The sequence below is a fragment of the Rhinolophus hipposideros genome, assembly GCF_964194185.1.
Source record: "Rhinolophus hipposideros genome assembly, chromosome: 6".
Lineage (NCBI taxonomy): Eukaryota > Metazoa > Chordata > Mammalia > Chiroptera > Rhinolophidae > Rhinolophus > Rhinolophus hipposideros.
In genome coordinates, this window is record NC_138052.1 from 9653992 (window position 1) to 9677724 (window position 23733).

General features: G+C 40.8%; 1 protein-coding gene across 7 annotated transcripts in view; it reads right to left on the reverse strand.

The window, feature by feature from the left end:
- The window catches only part of PTPN4 (protein tyrosine phosphatase non-receptor type 4), a 168016-nt gene extending 146055 nt beyond the window's left edge, over positions 1-21961 (reverse strand). For 2 of the 7 annotated variants that reach the window (XM_081052197.1, XM_081052194.1), the window contains exons 1-2: positions 21774-21894; positions 7906-8050 (exon numbers count right to left, since the gene is read on the reverse strand). The gene's annotated coding sequence lies outside the window, so the exon portion shown is untranslated. Of the gene's footprint in view, positions 1-7905; positions 8051-14629; positions 14684-21773 lie in introns of those variants that run through there. The other 5 variants (XM_081052199.1, XM_081052198.1, XM_081052195.1 and 2 more) reach the window with 4 other exon arrangements.
- Positions 21962-23733: the final 1772 nt, after the last annotated feature.

Consider the following 23733-nt stretch of genomic DNA (forward strand, 5'->3'; position numbering starts at 1 on the left):
AGAAAAAGTAAAAGAAAGTAAAAGAAAGACTAAACCTACTGATTTCAAGACTTATTATAAAGGTACAGAAACCAAGACATTGTTATATTGGCATCAAGATAGAGCAATGGAACAAAATAGAGTCCAGAATGAGACCTACACATATATGGAGAACTAAATTTTGACAAAGATATAAAGGCAACTCAGTAGAGAAAGGGCAGTCATTTCAACAGATTGCCTAAAACAACTGGATAACCCTATGCAAAAAAATATGAACTTCAATCCTTATTTGCACCATATGCAAAAATTAACTCAAAATGGATCACAGACCCTGCACTGTCCTCTACAGCAGCCACGCCTCATAGGAGGACAACTGAACACTTGAAATGTGACTCATACGACTAATGAATTTTTAAATTAAATTTATTGGGGTGGCATTGGTTAATAACATTATAAAAGTTTCAAGTGTAAAATTGTATAATACATCATCTGTATATTGCATTGTGTGTTCACCACACAAGTCTAGTCTCCCTCTGTCGTCATATATTTGTCTCCCTTTACCCTCTTCACCTTCCTCCCACCCTTCTTTGCCTTTGATCACCACTATACTGTTATTTGTGTCTACGAGTTTGTTTCTAACAAAATTTTTGAATCGAATTAAATCTAAATGGCCACATTTGGAGAGGGGTTGACCTACTGAGCAGTGTAGGACTACGTGACCTCTAGATTCCCTTCTAGTTCTAAAATTCAATCATTTCTAATTTCCAGCATTAAAAAAAAAAACCTCCCTTCTCCCTAAAATGGAACAAATGAACTATAAAACAAATATATGACACAACCACACAGAAAATAAAAATGATCCTAGCAAATATTGAACACAGCATTCCTGACTAGGGATGACAAACTTTTTCTGTTAAGGAACCAAACAGCTAATATTTTAGGTGTTACAGGCCATACAGTCTGTCACGACTACCCAATTCTACCTTTGTAGCATGAAAGCAGCTATAAACAATATGTAAATGAACGAGCATGGCTGTGTTTCAATAAAATTACAGATACTGAAGTTCAAATTTCATATAATTTTCATAATTCCATGTTATAAAATGTTATTTTTCAAACATTAAAATGTAAAAGTCAGTCTTAGTTCATGGGCCATATAAAAACAGGTGGCAGGTCAGATTTGACTACAGGACCAGTGAGCTGACACCTGCTCATGACTATATAACCATAGCAGGATTTAGTCTGAGGATAAATCCAAAGAAATATTAAAAAACCCAAAAAACCTGAAATCTTACTTAGTAGTTTGTTGTCAGTGGTGGTCTTGATGCAACATTCTGAAACTATGTTGCGTGTATTATTTCACTGAACAACTGAATAAATGCATTGATGCTGTTGGGAACCAGGGGTCTCACCATAGGAGATAGGAGGTGACATAATGGGATGGGGGAAGGTTGTCATGTTGCATTGGAATTGGAATTAGAGATATTGAAATAATCTGTTTTTAAAAAAATGTATTTGCTATCTCTGTCCACTAGTAGGCCCTAGAAGCAAAAAGACTCCAACAGCCCTGAACATACCTAATGCCCTACATACTATTCCACACTAAAAAGAATCAGGACTCCCTGAGAGAAATGGCTGATTCCAGATCTGGGGCAAGGAAATTACAAGGTCAGGCTAAATATCTTGAGCCAGTAAGTAAAGAAGTCCTCAAAATCTGATGGGAACAGGTCAAAGAACACGAGCAGCAGTTTAAAAGGGCTCCCACCAGCCAAATGAGACAATTTAAGTTTCAAAATAAGTAATAACAACAATATATACTACTCTGAATAAAAAAGAAGCCATGGGTCTAACATGATACTAATTTTCAGTGAGGGAGAGGAATAACTCTTCTTTGTAGAATGCCAAATGATAAATGCAGAAGGAATAACAAATAGAAAACTACTACTTTACAACTACCATAACTGATTCAGGCAAGAATTATCAATGAATGCTAAAATCACTGGGGAATAGTTTGTAGGGGAACAAGATACACATGTAATCTGAAAATATTACCCCACAAATTACTTATTAATTATAAAGAGAATAGGTACCTTTACAATGGAGAAATCTGTCAAATTCTACCTTAACCAATGATTGTATTTGGCATCACAAAACTAATGTCATAAGCACCACAATGTTATACACTGAGAACACAAAACCTATGTAATGTTCCTGCCAAAAATGTTTAACCTGAATCTAATTATGAAAAAAATGAAATTAAAATAACCAGACAAATCCAAATTGAGGGACATTCTACAAAACAACTGGCCTGGGTCTTTCAAAACTGTGAGGAGGATGAGAAAGAAGTGGGGAGAAGGAGATGCAGAAAAAGGCTTAGGGAAGTGATGTAGATTAGAGACGTTAACACCCAAATGCAATGTGTAGTCCCTTATCCAATCATGGATCAGGAAAGGAAAGCATAAAGGACTTGACTGGACACTTGGAGAACTGTGAATGTGGACTGTATACATCAGAATGAAGTACTGTGTCATGTTCCATTTCTTGAGCGTGATCATGATCGCCAGGTTACATAGGACAATGTGTTTAATTCCTAGAAGATGCATGTTTACATATAGAGGCATTTAGGAGTAAAGTACTATGATCACGTCTGCAATCTTCAAATAGCTCAGAAATTTTAAAAGTATACACACACATAGAGATAAAGCAAAACAGCAAAATGTTAGCAATTAGTGAATCTATATGAAAGGTACTTGGGTGTTCAATATACTATTCTTGCTGCCTTACCATAGGTTTGAAATTTTTCAAAATAAAATGTGGTGAGTGAAGAGTAAGAAAAAATATTCCTTTCAAATTTTGCTTTTACACTTAACAAAAGCAGATACATTAAAACCTGTATTATCCAAAATTATAAAGCAATTAACCACTCCCACCAAAAAGTTTTCTGGACAGTTACAATCCTTCACACTTATTTTAAATGGAATGTTCTCCAATGAACCATTCTCTGCTATAATGTTTATGACACAATGCTTTGGATGTAACTATAAACTAAAATGCTGGTAGTGTAAGATATTGGACGGAATAATTTAGCTGGTTGCTGTAACACGACACAGTATTCAATGAAGGCTCCCTCAACCCTTCCAAACTGAACTTAGCAATATAAAACTGAATGGGCCAGATTTTCTTCGGGCAGTGCTATGAAAACTATGACCATAGAGGCGGCCAGTGAGCTCAGTTGGTTAGAGCACGCGCTCGTAACAACAAGGTTCCCAGTTCTATTCCCACATGGGCCAGTGAGCTGTGCCCTCCACAGCTAGACTGAAGACAACGAGCTACCAGTGGGCGACCAGATGGCTCAGCTGGTTAGAGCGTGTGTGTGCGCGCATGCGTGCGTGTGTGTGTGTGCTTAACAATTCCTGCATGAGATGGTGAGTTGAGCCTCCTGCAACTAAGATTGCGACTAGACTTGGAGCTGAGCTGCGCCCTCCATAAAGGACAAAGACTTGACTTGGAGTGATGAGTCCTGGAAAAAACGCACTGTTACCCAATAAAAAAATTTAAAAAACAACAACTATGTGCCACAAAACTGATATCCTGTAGAAGAAAAAAATATCCAACGTAGCAATAGTTTTGCTCTAGGGCCGGCCCGGTGGCTCAGGCGGTTAGAGCTCCGTGCTCCTAACTCCGAAGGCTGCGGGTTGGATTCCCACATGGGCCAGTGGGCTCTCAACCACAAGGCTGCCAGTTCGATTCCTCGAGTCCCGCAAGGGATGGTGGGCAGCGCCCCCTGCAACTAGCAATGGCAACTAGACCTGGAGCTGAGCTGCGCTCTCCACAACTAAGATTGAAAGGACAACAACTTGACTTGGAAAAAAGTCCTGGAACTTCACACTGTTCCCCAATAAAGTCCTGTTCCCCTTCCCCAATAAAATCTTTAAAAAAAAATAGTTTTGCTCTAAAATTTCTCTATATATTTAATATGCCAAATATATTTATATGGTAGTTATTATGAGTAACTTACACAAGAAGCTTCTTATTTAAGAAACGGTATATGCTACGACAAAAAAGTATCCTAGATAATCATGTGCAAATCAATTAATTGAGACATGAATGCATAGTACCGGGCCTGCACCTTGATTCACTGATGTATAGGCAGCATTTTCCAAATGTCTTTGTACGTCCTCCAATTAACTGTTACTGACCTGTTAAGAACACTGAATTTTAATGTCACAATGAATTTGATCTTCATTGTCAACTACATATTTAAACACAGGAATCTAATTTGAACCACGTCTTGCATCAAATTTATTTACCTGAGGCTTCCCGTTCTTTGCTAATCTTTTACATCTCATTATATTCTATTTATACATTATATTACTTACATTAATATACATTGTATTATAATGTATATTATTACATATTACAATGTATAATATACATTATATTAAGTACAGAGTGTGTGTGTGTATGTGTGAGAGAGAGAAATAGAGAGAGAGAGACACAGACACCTAAGTGCCCTAACCCTGTTATTCATGTAAGCATCAACAGCTTCTCATGGCAAGAGACAGTGCTAGATGCTCGAGATATAAATATGTTTACATCTAGATCTCTGCCCTCAAGGAGCTGAGTCTAGTTGTGAAAAGAGACTAAGTAGTTCAGTGAAATAATATACTCAAAAGATAGGAACAAACTGTTTTAGTGAGTCAAGGAACTACCGTCTCTTCTGTCTGTAGCTCATTACTAAACACAGGACACCACGTCAGCTGCCACCAGCGCTTTCCCTCTGTCCCTCCCCACTTTCTAACTTTCTGTTCTTTGTCTTCCTCCATAGGAGATTCCAACAATAAAGTCGATCTTTCACAAGTGCCACCAGCCAATGAAAATATTCTTTTCTTCCCTTGTTGAAAGAGGGCCATCAGTGTAGTAAACAGTCTGTATGGTTTTGGTGCTCCTTTCTTCTTCAGCAAAAATCATTTTCTTATTAGTTAGGGAATTCGTATAGAGCGTTTTTTTACATTAAAAAAAAAAAGACCGCTGGTCTCTAGAGTTTTTGTTCCTTTAGAAAGCAAGTCTCATACACGGTCTCACAATGAAGTGCGCGAACTTGCCACGGTGAGCTTACACTGGCAGCTCTGTACACAGCTGGGTGAGGTTCCTACCTGTGGTCTATCAGTGTCTCACAGCTGTGTTCGCGGTGACGGGTCGCGGTGTCTTGCTGAGTGGCGTTCATTATTGTTGCGTGTTTTTTTGTGCTGTCGCGAGAATATTTGAGCTTAAATTAGAGCAACGAACAAACAATAAATTTCTTGTTAAACTTGGCAAGAGTGGAAGTGAAATCGGGGATATATTAGTCCCAGTTTATGGGGCTAATGCCATGAAGAAAACGGCAGTGTACAAATGGATTAAACGTTTTTCTGAGGGGAGAGAACGCATCACTGATGAAGAGAGGTCACGGCGGCCAGTAAGGAGCAGGACTGACGAAATCATTGCAAAAATTAGTCGAACTGTGCGCAGTATCTTCGGCTGACTGTGAGAAGCACAGCAGATCAAGCAAACATCAATAGAGAAACAGAAAAATCTTAACTGAAAATCTTGGCATGAGAAAGGTGTGTCCAAAACTGGTCCTGAAGGAGCTCACTGATGAACAAAAGCAAAGAAGAGTCGAAGTTTGCCAGGACCTTTTAGAGAGGCAAGACAATGTTTTGGGCTGTGTTACCACTGGTGATGAAACCTGGGTGTACTGATATGACACTGAAACAAAGCATCAAAGTGCATAGTGGAAATCAGCCAATTCTCCATGACCAAAAACGTTCCATCAGTCCAAACCAAGAGTCAAAACGATGATGCTAACTTTTTTTAGATATCAGAGGGATTATTCATTATGAATTTGTACCAACTGGACAGTTAACCAAGTTTACTATTTAGGTGTGCTGAAAAGGCTGCGTGAAAAAGTTAGACGACCTGAACTTTTTGCCAACAATTCATGGCTCTTGCATCACGACAATGCACTAGGTCACACAGCACTGTCTGTGAGGGAGTTTTTAGCCAGTAAACAAATAACTGTATTGGAACACCCTCCCTACTCACCTGATCTGGCCCCCAATGACTTCTTTCTTTACCGGAAGATAAAGGAAATATTGAAAGGAAGATATTTTGATGACATTCAGGACATCAAGGGTAATACGACGACAGCTCTTATGGTCATTCCAGAAAGTTTCAAAATTGCTTTGAAGGGTGGACTAGGTGCTGGCGTCAGTGCATAGCTTCCCAAGAGGAGAACTTTGAAAATGACTGTAGTGATATTCAGCAATGAGGTGTGTAGCACTGTTTCTAGGATGAGTTTGCGAACTTAATTGGCAGACCTCGTATAAGCAGTTTTCTTTGTAATTGAACACAAACAACAGATTTTATAGTACCTAAATGTTTAATGAAATGCTTCAATCTGTAGGCTGAGACTCGCTATGAAATCAACTTAGTAGGTCAAAAGCAACATTTTTTAAACAAAACACAATAAAATAAAAACTATCAAGAGCATGATGTAAAAAGTACCTTTTAATGTAGGGTAAAATCTCCACAGTGGGAAAGTCACTGACTTTGTATCTGCTCATACATAATACCATCCAATCCTATCACCTCATATATGTTTTCATGAGTCCTTACGTCTGTTGAAAAGAACTGAGTATGAATCTTTCACAATAAAGTTAGATTAAAAGAGAAGGGGCTCTGCAAAGGGGCCAAAAGTATAATACAAATTATTAGTATACATGGGAGGTGATGCCACTTAATAGTTAAGACTATCAGCTCAGGAACCAGACTGTTTTAAGGTTTTAAGGTTCAATCCTTACTACCTTTATGACTTGAATCGTTACTAAACCACTCTGTGCCTCAGTTTCCTCATGTATAAAATGAATTGCTATGAGGATTAAGTGAGATAATATATAAGAATCCTTAGCACAGTGACTGACACTCAAAAGTAACTAATAAGTGTTAGCCGCCATCATCATCATCGTCATTGAGCACCAGCTCTCTAAATATTCAAAATTGACTTTAGGAAAAATTTGGAACTACATATTATGTTTTTATTAAAATATTCTAGTTACAACAGAATTACAACAGAGTATTGATTGTTAAAAGCCTCAGAAATCTGAGAATGTCCAAGAAATACCATCAATCCAGTTGGGTGGAAAAAAATTCATCAGGGGAACAGCAACAATTAAAGGTGGAAAGGTGTCTGGAACAGAACTGTGGGGGAGTTCGCACTAATGTGGGCACAGAGCGGGGCAGCAGCCATGGTCCACAGGCTGCACCTGCTCACGGTCGTTTAGGGCTGCGAGTTAGGAATGGTTTTTACAGATGAACATCCACAGCTGACCCGATGAGAGGAAACACTTAAATGCTACTTAAAAACAAACAAAAAAATTCCATTCTTCCTATTAGTATTTCAAAACAACAAATTATATTCAATTATTCTTATTGTATTTTTATTTCATCAATAAAAATGTGTAAAAAAATTAAGCCTCAATTCAAGGGTCTGTGCTACACAATGAGAAAAGTTCCTCTTTACTTCTCCCTACCCCTTCCCTTGTTCAGCGTATGTGCTGAATGTCTCATAATGTGCCAGACAGAAGCGACATGAATATATCCACAAACAAAACAAGGTAAAACCCCCTGCCCTTACGGATCTTCCAGCCTAATACAGAAAGAAAAAATATATATACAGTACGTTATAAGGCGGTAAGCAGGGAATATGGGAACAAGAAAGAAATTTTAAATAAGAGTATTCAGGAAAAGCATGACTGAGAAATTCATTTTTGAGATCTGAAAGGAGGTGAGAAAGTGAGGCATGCAGACACTCTGCCTGGAACGCTTGGAAGAAAGGTGCACAGGGAGAGAGAAGCACAAGCACAAGGACCTCAAGTGGGCGCGTACCTGGACTGTTCCAAGAACAGCAAAGAGGCCAGTGCGCCTTGAGAAAGGTGAACCAGGAGAGGGGTCAGAGACGAGTTCGGAGAGGGAGCAGGAGCCACAAATCACGCAGGCCTCACTGGCCATGGGAGAAACTGCAGCCTTCACTCTAAGTGAGACAGGAAGCCAGTTAAGGGCCTTGGAGCAGAGGGGCACATTCATTTCCCTTACACTAGAAGTCTTCAACTTGCAGCATTTCCTACTGATACGCTAAATACACAAAGCTTAGACTATGTCACCAGGACGCCACTGTGCCAGCAGAAAACCAGTTAATATCTACAATATTATAAATTGGTTAAAAAAAATAAGACCCTAGGAGATAAACAAAAAATTTGAAATATGTATGCAACAAGAAATGAAATTAGTAAATAAACATGAAAACATTATCACTAAAAAGAAAGTCAAAATAAAACAAAGTACCATTTATCACCCATTGCTAGGGAAACTTGTGCTAGGGAAAACTGATTCAGGTCAACAATCCTGTATCTGAAACCTTTGGTTTCAAAACACTTTCAGAAGTGTTATGAATATCAGAATATTTGGATTATGGAGAGGTGATATGGTACAAACACCTTATATTACCTTACATTCTTGGTTGGGTCTAGGGGTAACACCCTGTGTAAACCATACTGCTAATTTAACATTTCTTTACAGAGCTTTAAGAATATGCACTATAAGTGGAATAAATAAAAGATTAAACAACCTCCCATAGGTTTAAGTCAAGTTTTCCAGTTACAGAAACTTTTGTTTTTCAGGGCCTTGGGGATCTCAGAATTGCATATAAGGAATTATTGACTTACACAATTCTTCTGTAAACAATTAAGCTAACACAGATCAGAAACCATAAAATAGCCAGAAGCAAAATGGATCGCAATATCACGATCGCCTGGGCAAATTTTCCCAAATCACAAAATCCTTCCCAACGAAGATTCCCCATTTCCCTAGTAGATTCTGCATTAAGCCACTGCAAATGATCCCAGTACATACTGGGCTGGAAAAGGTACAATAAGTTTGAAATGAAAATACACCAAGTATAGAGATTTTTTAAAATTCCTATGTAAATAAAACAATTTGCAGATTCTTGGAGTTTGTAAAAATATTTTACTTCCATGAGATAAGAACTATCTTAAAAAGAAATGAGCAAAAAGAACATCAACATTACTTTAAAAACGGGTATTTCCCAAATCATTTTAATCTCCGTGGAAAATTCATTCATTTTATTCACTCAAAGTAGAGTCAATATTAACCAGCACATATTATGTGCAAGGCACCGTGTATACCAGGAAATACCAGGAGTGAGGCTTGGAGAGGTAGACAGGGGCTGACCACGTGTTTGGATTTTTATCTTACACATAGATGGAGAGGCAATAAAAAAATTGAGCCAGGGTGTAATGTGATCAGATGTGCAAGTCAGATCACTCTAGCTACAATGTAGAAGATTTAAAAGGGTAAGACCAATGGCAGAATGCACTTTAGGAGACAATGGTAAAAGTCCAGATATGATGAGCTTTGTTTAAAATCATCCCCCCAAATTTCAGAAGTTTTGCCTAAGCTTCATATTGCCAAACTAAAGCTCCAGTGGTGATAGAGGGGAAGGGAGACCTCAACAGCGATGATGAGACGGAATCTCTCAGTAGCAATGCTGAGGGGGAATCTCAGCCGGCAGGTAGAAAGTAGCTGCATGGCTTACTGCTTAGCAGGCGACAGGCAGTGATCCAGGCAAGCGGGGCCTTATTGTAGCGGCCAGATAAGCAGGTGGCATCCCAGCAATCAGGAAAAACACAATAGGGAAACACGTCTAATTTTATGGTTCCTGGTAAAAGGCTTATAGCAGACAGCAGAAAGCTCCAGCTATAAGACTGGAGTTCAGGAATTCAAAAATAGGAGACAGAAAATAGGACAGCAGCAGAAAAGATACAGATTATGGACTCCAATTAACCTACTTTCAAAAACAAAATCTGCCATTTCCTAACTGAAAGTTGGGACAACTCAGCTTTTTAAGCCACAACTTCTTCATCTATAAAAAGGGAACAACAGTACCCACTCCAAAGAGTTGCTGGGAGAATTAAATGAGATATCATACTTTAAAATATCCAGTACAGTTCAACAAATATTAGTTTTATCCCTTTATCTTCTTCCACTTTCCATCTAAGCTACTGAAATAAGGAAGTATTTTGCTTGGCCACAAAGTCTGAAAGGCTTATCCAAATAGGCATGAGAGGATGTTAGGTGAAGAAGGTAAGGCAGGTCATTAATGCAAAATGCCTCCCGAGAGCGCTAATTCATACAGAACTGGAAGTAAATGAGTCAGGCTAAAAGAGCCTAAAAAACTGGAGTAAAAGTTTAAATAAGTAGAATTAGTTAGGCTAATAGTATATCCACACAACAGAATATGTCACTATATTTAAAAAAGAAAAAAGGGGAGAGCTCTCTGTATACTGAAGTCAAAGATCTCCAAGGAGTATTCTAAATGATTATACTCATAAACCTTATACATAAATGGTAGAGGGGAAAACAGTAATCCAAATTTGTATTTTGTTTCTATTTGCATAAATACTGGCAAAATATACAAAGAAATAGAAGTGGTTACCTATAGAGAGAAGGGAAGGGAGGTATAGACAAAGTAGTATTGAAATTTCTCAATATATACCTTTGTATGTTATTTTGAAACTTAGGAACTAAGTAGCCATATTACCAATTAAAAAAGGAAATAAAATTTAAATAAATTTTTAAAATACTTAAGAAGCCTGAGTGTTCTGATAATACATTGCACTACACTTATTTTGTATGCCTTACTTATATACTAACACATAGTTAACTATGACTTGTCTGTAAACATTTCTATCTGCATAATAGATTGTAAGTTCCTCCAAAGAAAGAACTATAATCTCCTTGAGGATAAAGATCATGTCTTATTCATTCTGTAACCTCACTGTAAATCACAGTGCCTGGCGCCTAGCTAGTGCTCAAAGAATACATTGAATTGACTCTGGATTGTCCAAATGCTTTCCATCTGAAGTCACCTCCAATTCTGGATATATTTTTTCATTGTATTGCTGAGGACTTGTCAATATATATAAAAATACACTTAAAATTCAAGCTTTTATAAGAATGAGACAAGCTCTTAATTAACAACTGTTTAACAAAAAGGCAAGATATAAATTTAAGTAATAATAAAATAAGATTAACAATGACCCTGGATTACTCCAAAGACTCACCATAAGATGGCAAGCATCTGAAATGGGTCGAGGAGCTAGCCCATTTACCTTCCAAAGTTCATTCACAGCATTTCTTTGATAGTAAGTATTGCTGTATAGTTCCACTTATCCGTCTTTCAAATAACTACTACTATAGTTTCTTTCTCTTAATCCCCCAAAATGCTAAGGTGTATGCAACCTTTAAAAAAACAACAAAGGATGTTTTTCTTGATTCTGTCCTGCTGTTGCTCTATGACCCAAGAGATCTTCCTTCTTCCTTTATGACCAAATTTCTTAACAGTTGTCCAGTCTATTTCTTGTATGTCTAGTTTCCTCAATTTAGTTTTTCACGCCCCTCTACTGTAACTCTTCTGCTAAGATGATGAACCTGAAACTGTAGTATAACTCAGAATAACAGTAGCAGCATTTCAGCAGATTTCCTATGCAACCTCCCCATTCCTCAGCCACCCTTTCAGGAATCTGTAAGGTCTGAGGTGAAACCTGGGGAATTGATTATTCTAATCAACATCTCATTTGATTCTGATACAGGTAGCCTGCCTGAACACACTAGCTGAGGTCATTTATAACTTTCCCATAGCTAAATTCACAGCACTTTTGTTCTCTCTCTCAGCAGCATTGGACACCTTCCTGAAACTCCTTCCTTCATCACCTCCTACCACACAACTGGATTCTCCTCTCTCAGCACCTTTCACTCTTCTTAGCTGGCTTCTTTTCTGGGAGCCATTAACAATTAAACAACGGTGAGGGGCTGTGTCAGTGATCCTCTTCCTAACTTGGCACACACTTCACAAGCGTTAAGAGTCCCACCCATTGCTTCAACTACTACTTATAACCCTAAATCCTGCCACTTTGAATTCCAAACTAGTTTCAGGTAGTCAGAGGCCGTGCAGTATAGGAGTGGGGAAAACATGCTTCAGGATCATGCAAATCTGAATTCAAAATATTTGCTCTGCTATTTACGTGGTAACATGCCCAAAGTCACACACCTTTCTGAATTTCAGCTTTGTTTTCGTTTAAAACTGGAGATAACATGTTTCTGACAAATTTTGTTTGGATTAAATGAGGGAAATAAAAAGATTAAGTGAGAAGTTCCATTCCCTTCCAGGCATGGTTTTGACACCCTGTGCCATGGGTCTCAGAGGTGGCATGCAAGAGACAACTAACCTGGGTTAGGAAATTGGCACATACAAGGGAATAGAGCAAATAAGCAAATATAAGGAAATATACTGAGGATAATAAGAGCCAATTTCTCACTGCGGGAGAAGGGATTTATAAATACAGAAAGGGGGAAGACTAAAAAGAATCCTGAGGTGTTGGATTGGAATGGGACATATTAATGTGAACTTTAAAATAAAATAATACACCCAGACACACACACGCACACAGGAAGAGATTCAGATGTGTACATACATTTCCTAGCTCTGTCCACCTGGAAGTGATGATGCACCAGCAGAAATGAGTACATCAAGCACCCAAATCTTTGTTTCTAAATACCATCTCCACCAAGACAAAACAAAAAAAGAAAAAAAATCAGGATTCCTTGGAAAAATGTATGATTCCAGAAGTAGGACAGGAAAAGTACAAAATAAGTCTGCAACGCCTTGTTGTGCTAGAAAGTGGGGAATACGCGAGAGGGTCAGGACCTGTCAGGAAGACAGAAGAGCCGTGTCCAAGTGGTTCCCACTAGCCAAACCTAGGGCACTCTAAGCATCAAAATAAAATTAAAAATGCTAATAACTAATAAAATCCTCTGAATAGGAACAGAAATCCATGAGTATATATTGATATAAATAAATAAATGACTAAATAGGTGCTTGGAAAAGCAGCTAATAAATACAGATGGCGACCTTCCTAGGAGTGGGTGATTCAGGCAGGAGTCATCAGTGGATCCCAAGGCTGGTGACCGATGTTTGATGAGGAACAGGATAGGGGCACAGTCTTGGAGAGCCTCCCACAAAAGAATTACCAATCAGGAAGGGAAAATGATGACTTTACAGTATACTTGAACTTAAGGTGTTCGTGCTTAAACATCAGCAGTGGTGACACTGTGGGCCTCCTAGCAGAACACGAAGACTATCACACCATTTCCACGCCATTCCTGCCGACAACGCATTCAGTCTGTACACGAGCAACCACCAGATGAACGGAAGTTAAGGGACATCGTACAGAATTAAAAAAAAAAGGTCGTAAAAGACAGAGAAATACTGAAGAACTGTTCCAAACTGTATGATCCTGAATCAAATCCTGGACCAAAAAGGAAGAGAGACACTGTTGGGACAGTTGGAAAAATCTGAATGGCATCTGGGGACCTGAAGTAGTGTTGTATCAAGTTGATTCCTGGTTTGGCGGTTATGTAAGAGACTGTCCACGCTTTGGTAAATACGCACTAAATTATTTAGGAGGGCTGGACATCATGTTTGCAACTTGCTCTCAAATGGTTCAGAAAAAGTCTACTGAGATTAGAAAAGAAGGCCTCACAGAGGCTACTACAGTGAGCCAAGCACAAGATGTTGAAGGCTCATCTTGTATATACATAACGTATACACAGAGGGTGCCAAAAAAATGGATACACATTTTAAAGGAAAAAATTATATTAAAATTGTAATACTCAATATATACCGCTAACAAAGGATGAACACAAGTCACATTTGACTTCTGCGATTACAAGAGGTGCTCAGAGTGGTCACCATCAGCGTCCAGACACTTCTGATTAGGGCGAACATTGTTTGGTAGACTCCTGCGGCGAGCGTGTAACCTGTTCCAACACCTCCGCAGAAGAAGCAGGATTTGTTGCTGTGCGAGGCCTCTCGTTTCTTCCCTGTGCACGTGACACACAGCACCATGCGTGTCAAGCTTATCACGAATGTGTGCAGTTGTTAGGTGTGTTGGAGGTTCTGTTGCAGACTCAAGCCTCCACTGTCCTTGTTCTTCTACAACGTTCTTGAATTTCAAATACACTTCAAAATGGCCTTGCGCTCCTTGAACAACCGTGCTTCTGCCACTTTCTCTGACTGTCCTGCCTGTCGCATGGTGACGCTAGCATGCATTTGATTAATGCCGTCTTTTGAGCGAATGTCATACTACACATTGCTACTGTAATTCAAGTCAACTTTGAAAAGTAATACATAGATAACATTTCTTACTCGTAAAATGTGTACCCATATTTTTGGCACCCCCGGTATGTAGTACAATGTTAAAAATTGGTTGAAGTTCATGTGTGGGGATAGAGTTTATGGGAAATCTCTGTACCTTCTCTTTAACTTTGCTGTGAACCAAAAAGTGCTTTAAAAAAGTACTGTTACTAAAAAAAGAATTGACGTTGCAGTAATAGTTCAAGAAGAAAGAAATTGGTGAAGGGGCTTTGGGAGCTCTTTGTGCCGTTCCTGCAACTTTTCTGTAGGTTTGAAATTATTTCAAAATAAATTAATTTTAAAAATTCAATGAGAACTTATGACAACCTTGATGCCTACCTGGCTTACTCCAGGTACTTGATAAAAATTATCCAGCCTTCTCTTCCCAGTTACCTAAAGGGAAAAATCAGCATCATCATCAACTCTTCCTCCCCATATCCAGATGGATTCTCAGTCCAGTGAAACTACCTAATCAGTTTGCAGTTCGAGCCCCACATCTTCACCTTTATTTCTCCATTTCCGGCTCTTAACTCTCATGTGGACTGTAAGTCTCTCTGCTCCATTTTTAACCTCATCTTTGTACAATCCTTACATCTATGCATCATGATCTAAAAAGGAGTTGCCTTTCCAAACTCTTACATCTAATCATTCCCTTATTTAAATACTTATAATTGCTCCCCAAAGTAAATGCTGATTTCCCAAGAGGCAGACTAAACATGCGTGTAGGGCACTAGCAATGCAGGAACACCAAAAAGATATTTCTCTCTCTCTCTCTCTCTCTCTCTCTCTCTCTCTCTCTCTCTCTCTCTCTCTCTCAAGTAGTAATTACAGTGGGGGAAGAGGGAAGAGAGGGGCTTTGACTTGACCTCTTTTATGCTTATTTTAGGATTGGGTATTGGTTTTATTTTTGATTACATAGTGGGAATGCCAGGGATGAGTAGGTACCATAAACTTGCCAATACTTAGAGCCTCTAAAACAGTGCTTTTTCCCACTTGGCACCAAAGAAAATAATACATTTTTAGATTTTCAGCACACTGGGAGAAGCCAAGGACTATTCAACGTCAAAAGCAAACATCCTAGGGACTCCAACACGCCCAGTCCCATAGGCTGAGGGGCATCTTGCTCTCCAACACACTGGTAAAGCCTTCATGGCACACCAGCTGGGAAGCTCTACTCTAAAGGTCTTAATATGATCCCCCTCAGAGCCCAAACAAGGACCCTCACGACGTTACATCTCCTACCATAGTCGACACACACGTACAGGCACAGATTCATGCACAAATCAGACACCAACACCCAACCCACAGAGACAGACCTAGACAACCTGCATTTCTCCAAACACACTTTGTACCCTTTCATACTTCTGACTTTTTATACATGCTGTTCTTTCTACCCAGATCAATTCCAACTCAGGCTCCAAGACGCTGCTCAAATGCCACTTCTCATTTCCCCCAGATCATATTACACTTGTCACTCTGAACTGTAATTGTTTGTTGACATGTGTTACCACCCTAGAGTTTGAGCTCAAGGGCAAAAATCATATCTTATTTACCTGTACCACCGATCCCTATGATAAATATTCAAATGTTTGTTTAATTAACATATGTTTATGTATGTTCACTACATAATTCCACAACAAACCTTTTTTCCCCAAAATACATTAATTAAAACAATGAGGTCTAATTTTACAACCAAATTAGCATTTTTCCAAAACAAGAACACCCATTATTTTTTCAGAGAGAGATTTGGTGCTGAAATAGTCATACCACTGGACCATTATCCTAGTCCTAGGATTTTAGACTGAGGAAATGGACAAATAAACAAACAAGCTATAAGCACAAACATATTCACTGTAGATAATAATGTGCATTGGAAACTTTAGAAAAAACCAAAATGTTTAACAATAGGTAAATGACTAAATCAATCACCTGAATATCTAAACAATTATTTAAATTATACTCACGACTATGGGCATGGAAAAATGGGGTAAAGATATCAGCTACCATTTATTGATCATCTCTTCTACTTAAAGAATAATGTCAGGGCGGCCGGATGGCTCAGTTGGTTAGAGTTCAAGCTCTCAACAAGGTTGCCGGTTCAATTCCTATATGGGATGGTGGGCTACGTCCCCTGCAACTAGAAACGGCGACTGGACTTGGAGCTGAGCTGCGCCCCCCACAACCAGATTGAAGAACAATGACTTGGAGCTGATGGGCCCTGGAGAAACACACTGTCTCCCAATATTCCCCAATAACATTTATTTTTTTAAAAAAATAGTTCTAGATGCTTTATATATATATTACCCTAATGCTCCAGGCCAAGTATTATCCTAATTTCACAGACAGGGAAGAAAGCTCAGAGGTTATATAATTTGCCCAAGGTTTTCGAGACCAGATTCCAACTCAGATCTACCTGATTCCAAAGTTTCAGCTTTTCCCTACTTCCTACTGCCTCTACTAATACAATGTTTCCAATATATTAAACTCAAACTGTATCTCTACCATACAACTTTATTTAAAAAAAAAAATGTGCACAATTTCCTGGAAGGAAACAAAAATATCCACTAGAGGTGATTAAGGGTGAATATTTTTACAGTATTTATCTTTTTTTAAAAAACTAGCAACTTTTTAAAAAATTACTGAACAATGGACTAAACTCATGATGCAATACAAAAGAAACAATCCATATTCTAATTTTTTAAATATTTTCATCAGAGACACAGAGTAGGTAACATAAGGATGTACTCAACTATATCTAAACAATCACATATGAACCCCAGGGTACTTATTACCAGGATTCAAAACCTGGTCATTATAACTGGATTAAGCAGCATTCTTCCAGAAAAAACTTAATTTTGACTTAAAAAGGAGGCACATGGATTGGAGACAGTTAGAAATGTTTAAACTGAGGAAACAAGGGCAGAGGAAAGAACAAGAATGTTTTCTTTTTAAGCAAGAATGAGAAACAGGGTGAGATGAAGTTGGTGGAAAGCCTTCAAGGCCAAGCAGATAAGTTTGGAATTAATTTGATAGCAACAGGGAACTACAATACATTCTTAAATGGGAAGGTGGCAAGCTTGAAATACAGTCTTTAAACATTCAAACTTTGTTCCAAGGTACTGCCTTTGGTTACGTGTTTTTGCCAAACAATTGCAGGGAATAATCCATTATCTTTTATGTGCTTTATACATACTTTTATCAAAAAGAGAAACTGACTAAACAAACAAAAATTTTTATATAAGGGGTGAGTATATTGGGAGGGTGGCTTTCAGATATAAATGCTTGTGAATATTAAATGCTACTGTACATTTTAATAAGAATCAGAGCTTCACAGCAAAAAGGGATGCTGGAGATAATTGTTTAGTAACAACTTCCTCATTTTCACAATGAATTAAATTGAGGCTCAAGAACTAAATAGCTTGCCTACTGTTATATGTAAGCTAGTGGGAGAGTCAGTATTAAAACTCAGATTTTCTAGGCAGCAAAGCTGTGCTGTCCAGTATTGTAGCTACTAGCAACATCTGGTTATTTAAATTTAAACTGGTTAAAATTAAATACAGTTTTAAATGTCAGTTCCTTGGGCACGACAGTCACATTTTCTAGTGTTCCATGCCACACATGGTTAATGGCTACCATACCTGACAGTGCAGAAAAAGAGTACAGCAGGTCCTCAAATAATATCGTTCGGTTCAATGTCATTTTGTTGATGCCGCGGGAACTCAACTCTTTTTAAATTCAAATCGCCTATGGTAAAATTGGTTTCCTTGTACGTCATTTTCCTTAAAGTTGCACAACCTATCAGTGACTCTAAGTGAGGACTTACTCTATCTCTTCCATCATTGCAGAAAGTTTAACTGGACAGCACGATCTAAAGAATAAGCTTCAGAGTCAGACAGACCTAGTTTGAATTCTACTTACTAGCAGTGTGACCTAGACAAGTTAATTTCTCAATACCCCGATTTGGGGAGGCAGGAGGAAAGCAGGGGATTAAGAATACTTACCTCACCAAGTGTACTTGATGATTATGTGAAACAACATGAAAAGCCCCTTTACACTGTCTGGCACATGACAGTCAATAAACATTTTCCTTCTGGATCCTTTTTTCTTTCTATTCTTCTACCTAACATCCTTATTAAGATATACACATAATAACTCACCCAAATTAATATCTTCCCTTCACGATAATCCACAGTAACCTAATTTTCATTCTGTTCCCGCCAATTTCTTCAAATACTTGCACCTCTCTTCTAGGATTTCTACTTAGGAATAATGAAATCAAGAATGAATGTAGGGGAAAGCTGCCGCTAACGAAATGGAACAGAATGGAATAAATTTCCTCTCTGTTTTCCATCCTGTTTTAAATATTACTATCTGACTGATGATGCAAAGGAAAAGGAATACATTATACTATTCCTACATACTGTACTTCCACAATAATAAAGGGGAGTCCACAGTGCTTCTCCATTATATTACTTCTCATCATCTGTTCTACTAACTGAATATTAAATGAAGAAAGAACAACTTCCCCCTATAGTACTTTCCTGGGAAACAATAAAAAGGATTTCAATGGCATTCATTGTACACCAGAAGCTAAACAATAATGAATGCCAACTATAATTTTATATATATAATGTGATGGCTCGGTGCGAGGTCGGATGGATAATGGATGGGGGGAGGGGGGTTCATAGTGTGAGGGATATAAATGATGAACGTCTAAGTAGTACCTTGTCTTGTACACCTGAAACTAATTTAAAAAAAAATAAATTAAAAAAAAAAAAAAAGGATTTCAGAATGTTAAACCAATCTTTAAGGCTTCCTGGCTTAATCTAGTGAACTGACAAATTTAACAAATCTATACTATAGCGTATAAAAAACTTCATGGCATGCATGTTATAACCCAGAAAAATACCCAAATTCAACTCAGTTTGTAACTAGTGAATTCCTGCCAATGCTAAATTTTATTTAGGAACAATTCATATTGTTCAATTCCTATTGAGCCACATAAAGTCACATAAACTGGCCATTTCTAGTGAGGTTACCAATTTTACATTTCTAATAACTAAGAAAAAATTGAAGCAGAACTTTTAAACATTCATCTTGAAACATCCACCAAACAAGGTTTCTATTCTGCAAAGCTTTCTTACCGTTTAAAACTGACCACACCAACTCTCAGAGGGGAAAAACAAAAGTCCTCTCAATAACAGCGTCTCCTTGAAGTTACCTGGTAGTCTCTTACTTTGTTCCTTAAAGATAATTTACTCAAAAACACCACCACTGACCCCCCTTATATAGAGTTTAGAACAAGTCATAGATACTAAATAGGTAACACTGCACACTGTAGTCCTTTACAACTCAAATTAATTATGTTTAATAGACAAAACTAAAATATTTAAAATACACAAATCACAGAGTTTAATAATAATCTATGGGGGTCACCTGTTAAAATTTTTTTTAGGTTTTTATTACTGTCCCACATAAAGTATTTGATACATTAAAAAGTTAGGCTTTTATGCCTGAACTTAGGAAATCTAAATTGTGAGATTCCTGTTTTTTAAAGTCCTTCAATAATAATGAAGTGTACATTGGTCACAGTAGAATAGTTCAAATGAATTTTCCTGAGGCTGCATTCTGAGTACATCTGACCCAGAAAGTATTTTTAGCAAGTGTGTTCAATCAATGCTGGTTTTATGCTTAGCCTAAATTAGAAATTGGGTGTCACAAATTTAAAGTAACAAAGTTACTAGGGACATTTTCAAAGATACTCAATTAGAACACAAGATAAAAAATCACAAGTTTGAAACAATTCAATGCACACAACCCAGAAGCTAAGCAGGTTGGAAAGCAGGCAACAAAGTCACATCCTCATCCATTACTGCTTTTGAGGAGCCTGTGATTTTCCAACTTAATAAACTTTAACTAACATTAATTGAAAACTACAAAATTGTGATGGCTCCTTGTTAAAACACGTTTTCAAAATCTCTTGCCAAATGTTAACAACAGATGAGCTAAATCATTAATATTCCATATACAAAAAAGGCCATGTTTCTCTTCTTATAAACCACTCAAGATCATATTATGGGACCATGCATATGTTTCAATGGAAAATGGTAACAAAGACATGTGTGCCATTAAAAAAAATAAGACACATAAAAATAACTTTTGTGTTAACTGGAGCATAAATGTATTCTGACAAAAAATGGTGGGGGTCCACAAAATGATTGCACTTTTATTATGAGTTAGCAAAGTTCTGCACAACACACAAACTTTTGTTTACAGAAGAAAGTCTTTTTTGAAAACAAATATGGGGTGGCCGGTTAGCTCGGTGAGAGCGTGGTGCTAAAAACAGCAAGGTCGCCGGTTCGATCCCCGCATGGGCCACTGGGAGCTGCGCCCTCCTTAAAAAAAAAAAAAAAATCTATAGGTAGAGTTTATATTCATCAAAATATATCAAGGTTTAAGTGATGTAGCGAGCCGCATTCCATGAAGCACGCTTTGGGCTCTGAATGATTGTTTAAGGTCAGCTCCTCCTCCCCTTAACAAATGAAAAATAATTTTTTTCTGGCACGTTCACGCTGAAAAATCAGGACAAAAAAAATGCCTTGGCTTTTACTGTTCCACAGTCTTCCTTTCTACTCAAATTGTCTTTTACAAGTCGGATGCACTGGCTTTCTGGGGTTTTCTCCCCCAAAGACATGTTTTGAATTGTTTTAACGGGGCCCAAGATCTAGTCACGTAAACCCAGCATCACTCCAACTTCTCGGTTCCAAAAGCAGTGGGTGCGCTGCGTACGCACGAGTTCTCCGGGAACCAGCGCTTGAAAATGCTACAAAAGCGTCCCGGTGCGTCGTCCCTGTAATGCTACCCCCGGTGGAAAGCCCTCCACTGTAAGTGTCTCAGACACGCGTAAACACGTGACCCGTGCAATTAGAAACTGTCCCACTTTAAGGAAACCCTGGGAAGCGCATCGGCGCGTCTATTTAGCTGCATCTCAACTTTCTTCGGCCCGACTACAGATTCTCAAATACAGGCAGGATTCCTCGACACCGGGAGAATGGTGAAGAGGCTCCAAACTTCCGCGGGAGGCAGAGGGTGCCCACACAGCACGCGGGAAGCGCTCGCGGAAACCCATGCAAGAAAAGGGAGGAGGAAGGGAAAGGAGGCCGAGCAGCGGCGGCAAACTCCGCAGACCCCCCCCGAGGGCAGGTACCGCGGACCGTCCCACGCCCGCGCCCAGCCCGGCCCGTCCCGTCCCCTTCCGCCCGCCCGAGACACAAACGCCAACGGTAACCCCCGGGAGCGCCGAGAGCGGAGATCCCGGGAAGCCGGGCACCGGCGCGGCGAGCATCACTTTCCGCCCCTCCTCGGAAGCCGGCCCGGTACCCGCGGCTTCCCCGCCCGGCTCGCCTCCCGCCACACGCGCCCGGTAGCAGCTCGCGAACGCCGCGCGGGGCCAGGCGGCCCGCGGGGACCGACAGCCTCCTACCTTCGTCTCACCGCCGCGTCCTCTCGGCCGGAGAAGCCAAGCCTCCAGGCCCGGGGCGCGGGCAGCAGCGCGGCCGCCGCGCCGCTCCCGGGGCTCCCTCAGCGCCCCCCCAGCAGCCGCCGCCGCAGCGGCCGCGCCACGGCCGGGAGCCGCCGCCACCCCCTCATGCTGCGGCGCGGCCGCGGGCCGGGGCGGCCGGACACGGGCCGGAGGCGGCGGCGCGGCGCGCTCCCGGCTCGCCGCGGGGATGAGATAATCCACACCCCCGAAGCGCCGTGGGGGAGGGGAGGGGAGCCCGGGACTGGGGGCCGGCCCCACACTGCGGCCCTTCAGCCACCGCCAAGTGTCCCTCCTCCCCGCCTCAGGCCCCGGATGGCGCCCCCGGGGACCCAGGCGTCCTGAGAGAACAATGTGGGGGCGCCGCGCGGAGCGGAAAGCGCGCAGCGCGGCGCGAGCGGGCGGGCAGTGCCGGGCAGCGTCTGTGTGTGAGAGTGCAGGAGGCGCTCAAACCCCCGCCTCCTTCTCCTTCCCTTCCTCCTCCTCCCCCGTCTCCTCCTCCTCCCTCAAGCCCGCCCCGTCTCCCGGGCCACAGCATAGCAACCGAACATGGCGGCTGCGCAGACGCCGCCAGTCAGCGGCCCGGAGCCGCGGCGGCAGCCCCTGGACGCGATCTCGCGAGAGGTGAGGCCAAACCCCCTCCCCGCGAGCGCCGACTGGAGAGGTTGCCGCAGCCGGCGCGCCGGGGGACGCGCAGGTGCGAGGGAGGCGGGACCTGGGTAGGGCGGGGTGGGAGCGCGGGAGGAGGAGGCGGGGCGCTGTGGCTCCGCCCCACGGCCCCGCAGCGATTGGTTACTTCAACCTCGACCCCTGCGGCACCTACCGACCTAAGGGACCCGACCGAGGGGCAAGAAGCCTAAGTTTTAAAAGGGAAAAAGAGACCCGTTGGCCCGGGTCGTCTCCACTTCAGTGCTAATAGAGCACATAACGGGTTTTAGTGTGCAGCTTTGAATCGTTTCCTCTCCTAAACACGGAGTCTAAAACAAAGAGCAAACGTTCATCTGTAAAACAAACATTTGGGCGCCTTCTGCGTGCCGGGAACCGTGCGCTTTTGAAACTTGAATTAATTCACTCTAACAAAGCATATAAATTTGGTGTTGTCACGGCAGGGTTTTTGCCCAGGTGCATTCTCATATCTTATTGATGATACAGAGTTACCAGTGATCAGACGTGCTTACGGGCGGGTGAGCTCAGCCGAAACGATGGGCAGGGGCATTTGGGAACGGTCACGCGTCCCTCTGCCGTCATTTTTCGGTGCGTGTCAGTGCCCCTTCCTGTCGCCGGCGCCGTCTCGCTCTTCCTTGCCCTTGGCTTCAGCACCTCCCCAGAGCTGGCCTCCACACAGACGTGCTTTCAGCAATCCCTGTCCCTCTAAGGCGACAAAACGCCCGTTTACTAATCAGTGGTCGCACAGAGGAAATCTTGCAAATTTACACGAAGCTGTGAAAGAGCAATTTCTATTGACCCTTCTCCCTCGCACACCCCTTCCGTTTCTCCGTTTTTGAAAAACGACTTGTCAGTCCGTATTTCTTGCTTTGCCTCTGCTGCTTAATGTCCTTTCCAGAGCGTGGTTCCAGCCAGAGCTCATGCACCCTTCCTTCAGTATGCTGTCCCGCCTCTCCCTCTCCGTTTTCCGTGCCTTTGTTCCTGCTGGGTCCCTCCACTGAAATGTTCTTCCCTTCATCTCCATCTGTCAACCACAGAGCACAGGGAACTTCCACCAGAAGTGAGAAAGAATTTCTTCCACCTTTGACTTGATAGTTCCAGGTTTATACCTCTCTTTTTCGTATCGCAATGGACATTTTATTATACGATACTGCCCCTGTGGAGTCTTGTTGCCATTGCTACCTGGGAAGGTACTCGAGGGCCAGGATCTTGTCTTAGTCACTTTGCATCCCCTTTA